The sequence below is a fragment of the Coregonus lavaretus genome (assembly GCF_964263955.1).
Source record: "Coregonus lavaretus genome assembly, contig: HAP1_SCAFFOLD_5677, whole genome shotgun sequence".
NCBI classification, from domain to species: Eukaryota; Metazoa; Chordata; class Actinopteri; order Salmoniformes; family Salmonidae; genus Coregonus; species Coregonus lavaretus.
Window position 1 is genome coordinate 32,616 of NW_028158459.1, and position 4,417 is coordinate 37,032.

A 4,417-nucleotide genomic window follows, 5' to 3' on the forward strand; every position below is an offset into this window, starting at 1 on the left:
CGTATTGACCTGTTATTACCTAGCTAGCCGTATTGACCTGCTTTTACCTAGCTAGCCGTATTGACCTGCTTTTACCTGGCTAGCCGTATTGACCTGTTATTACCTAGCTAGCCGTATTGACCTGCTATTACCTGGCTAGCCGTATTGACCTGCTATGACCTGCTATTACCTAGCTAGCCGTATTGACCTGTTATTACCTAGCTAGCCGTATTGACCTGCTTTTACCTAGCTAGCCGTATTGACCTGCTTTTACCTAGCTAGCCGTATTGACCTGCTATTACCTAGCTAGCCGTATTGACCTGCTTTTACCTAGCTAGCCGTATTGACCTGCTATTACCTAGCTAGCCGTATTGACCTGCTTTTACCTAGCTAGCCGTATTGACCTGCTATTACCTAGCTAGCCGTATTGACCTGCTTTTACCTAGCTAGCCGTATTGACCTGCTATTACCTGGCTAGCCGTATTGACCTGCTTTTACCTAGCTAGCCGTATTGACCTGCTATTACCTGGCTAACCGTATTGACCTGCTATTACCTGGCTAACCGTATTGACCTGCTATTACCTAGCTAGCCGTATTGACCTGCTTTTACCTAGCTAGCCGTATTGACCTGCTATTACCTGGCTAACCGTATTGACCTGCTATTACCTGGCTAGCCGTATTGACCTGCTATTACCTAGCTAGCCGTATTGACCTGTTATTACCTGGCTAGCCGTATTGACCTGCTATTACCTAGCTAGCCGTATTGACCTGCTATTACCTGGCTAGCCGTATTGACCTGTTATTACCTGGCTAGCCGTATTGACCTGCTATTACCTAGCTAGCCGTATTGACCTGCTATTACCTAGCTAGCCGTATTGACCTGCTATTACCTGGCTAGCCGTATTGACCTGCTATTACCTGGCTAGCCGTATTGACCTGCTATTACCTAGCTAGCCGTATTGACCTGCTATTACCTGGCTAGCCGTATTGACCTGTTATTACCTGGCTAGCCGTATTGACCTGTTATTACCTGGCTAGCCGAATTGACCTGCTATTACCTGGCTAGCCGTATTGACCTGCTATTACCTGGCTAGCCGTATTGACCTGCTATTACCTGGCTAGCCGTATTGACCTGCTATTACCTGGCTAGCCGTATTGACCTGTTATTACCTGGCTAGCCGTATTGACCTGTTATTACCTGGCTAGCCGAATTGACCTGCTATTACCTGGCTAGCCGTATTGACCTGCTATTACCTGGCTAGCCGTATTGACCTGCTATTACCTGGCTAGCCGTATTGACCTGTTATTACCTGGCTAGCCGTGTTGACCTGTTATTACCTGGCTAGCCGTATTGACCTGCTATTACCTAGCTAGCCGTATTGACCTGTTATTACCTGGCTAGCCGTATTGACCTGTTATTACCTAGCTAGCCGTATTGACCTGCTATTACCTGGCTAGCCGTATTGACCTGCTATTACCTGGCTAGCCGTATTGACCTGTTATTACCTGGCTAGCCGTATTGACCTGCTATGACCTGCTATTACCTGGCTAGCCGTATTGACCTGTTATTACCTGGCTAGCCGTATTGACCTGTTATTACCTGGCTAGCCGTATTGACCTGCTATGACCTGCTATTACCTGGCTAGCCGTATTGACCTGTTATTACCTGGCTAGCCGTATTGACCTGCTATTACCTAGCTAGCCGTATTGACCTGTTATTACCTGGCTAGCCGTATTGACCTGTTATTACCTGGCTAGCCGTATTGACCTGCTATTACCTAGCTAGCCGTATTGACCTGTTATTACCTGGCTAGCCGTATTGACCTGCTATTACCTGGCTAGCCGTATTGACCTGCTATGACCTGCTATTACCTGGCTAGCCGTATTGACCTGCTATGACCTGCTATTACCTGGCTAGCCGTATTGACCTGCTATGACCTGCTATTACCTGGCTAGCCGTATTGACCTGCTATTACCTAGCTAGCCGTATTGACCTGTTATTACCTGGCTAGCCGTATTGACCTGTTATTACCTGGCTAGCCGTATTGACCTGTTATTACCTGGCTAGCCGTATTGACCTGTTATTACCCGGCTAGCCGTATTGACCTGCTATTACCTGGCTAGCCGTATTGACCTGCTATTACCTGGCTAGCCGTATTGACCTGCTATTACCTGGCTAGCCGTATTGACCTGTTATTACCTGGCTAGCCGTATTGACCTGTTATTACCTGGCTAGCCGTATTGACCTGCTATTACCTGGCTAGCCGTATTGACCTGCTATTACCTAGCTAGCCGTATTGACCTGCTATTACCTAGCTAGCCGTATTGACCTGCTATTACCTGGCTAGCCGTATTGATGTAGCCAGTTGGTAGAGCATGGTGTTTGCAATGCCAGGGTTGTGGGTTTGATTCCCGCGGGGGGCCAGTATGTAAAAATAATGTATGCACTCACAAACTGTAAGTCGCTCTGGATAAGAGCGTCTGCTAACTGACGTAAATGTAAATGTAAATTACCTGGCTAGCCGTATTGACCTGTTATTACCTGGCTAGCCGTATTGACCTGCTATTACCTGGCTAGCCGAATTGACCTGCTATTACCTGGCTAGCCGTATTGACCTGCTATTACCTGGCTAGCCGTATTGACCTGCTATTACCTGGCTAGCCGTATTGACCTGCTATTACCTGGCTAGCCGTATTGACCTGTTATTACCTGGCTAGCCGTATTGACCTGCTATTACCTGGCTAGCCGTATTGACCTGCTATTACCTAGCTAGCCGTATTGACCTGCTATTACCTGGCTAGCCGTATTGACCTGCTATTACCTGGCTAACCGTATTGACCTGCTATTACCTGGCTAGCCGTATTGACCTGCTATTACCTAGCTAGCCGTATTGACCTGATATTACCTGGCTAGCCGTATTGACCTGCTATTACCTGGCTAACCGTATTGACCTGCTATTACCTGGCTAGCCGTATTGACCTGCTATTACCTGGCTAGCCGTATTGACCTGCTATGACCTGCTATTACCTGGCTAGCCGTATTGACCTGCTATTACCTGGCTAGCCGTATTGACCTGCTATTACCTGGCTAGCCGTATTGACCTGCTATTACCTGGCTAGCCGTATTGACCTGCTATTACCTGGCTAGCCGTATTGACCTGCTATTACCTGGCTAGCCGTATTGACCTGCTATGACCTGCTATTACCTGGCTAGCCGTATTGACCTGCTATTACCTGGCTAGCCGTATTGACCTGCTATTACCTGGCTAGCCGTATTGACCTGCTATTACCTGGCTAGCCGTATTGATCTGCTATTACCTGGCTAGCCGTATTGACCTGCTATGACCTGGCTAGCCGTATTGACCTGCTATTACCTGGCTAGCCGTATTGACCTGCTATTACCTGGCTAGCCGTATTGACCTGCTATGACCTGCTATTACCTGGCTAGCCGTATTGACCTGCTATTACCTGGCTAGCCGTATTGACCTGCTATGACCTGCTATTACCTGGCTAGCCGTATTGACCTGCTATGACCTGGCTAGCCGTATTGACCTGCTATGACCTGGCTAGCCGTATTGATCTGCTATGACCTGGCTAGCCGTATTGACCTGCTATGACCTGCTATTACCTGGCTAGCCGTATTGACCTGCTATTACCTGGCTAGCCGTATTGACCTGCTATGACCTGCTATTACCTGGCTAGATGTATTGACCTGCTATGACCTGGCTAGCCGTATTGACCTGCTATGACCTGTTATTACCTGGCTAGCCGTATTGACCTGCTATTACCTGGCTAGCCGTATTGACCTGCTATTACCTGGCTAGCCGTATTGACCTGCTATTACCTGGCTAACCGTATTGACCTGCTATTACCTGGCTAGCCGTATTGACCTGCTATTACCTGGCTAGCCGTATTGACCTGCTATTACCTGGCTAGCCGTATTGACCTGCTATTACCTGGCTAGCCGTATTGACCTGCTATTACCTGGCTAGCCGTATTGACCTGCTATTACCTGGCTAGCCGTATTGTCCTGCTATTACCTGGCTAACCGTATTGACCTGCTATGACCTGCTATTACCTGGCTAGCCGTATTGACCTGCTATGACCTGCTATTACCTGGCTAGCCGTATTGACCTGCTATGACCTGCTATTACCTGGCTAGCCGTATTGACCTGCTATTACCTGCTATTACCTGGCTAGTCGTATTGACCTGCTATTACCTGGCTGGCCGAATTGACCTGCTATTACCTGGCTAGCCGAATTGACCTGCTATTACCTGGCTAGCCGTATTGACCTGCTATTACCTGGCTAGCCGTATTGACCTGCTATTACCTGGCTAGCCGTATTGACCTGTTATTACCTGGCTAGCCGTATTGACCTGCTATTACCTGGCTAGCCGTATTGACCTGCTATTACCTGGCTAGCCGTATTGACCTGC

At 48.3% G+C, this 4,417-nt stretch overlaps 1 long non-coding RNA gene across 1 annotated transcript; it reads right to left on the minus strand.

Annotated features, from left to right (window-relative positions):
* Positions 1-2,891: 2,891 nt before the first annotated feature.
* LOC311124006 lies at positions 2,892-3,636 on the minus strand. Its single transcript, XR_014612674.1, has 3 exons — positions 3,570-3,636; positions 3,372-3,485; positions 2,892-3,175 (listed from the first exon to the last, which is right to left on the minus strand). It is a non-coding gene; the product is annotated as an uncharacterized lncRNA (long non-coding RNA).
* Positions 3,637-4,417: the final 781 nt, after the last annotated feature.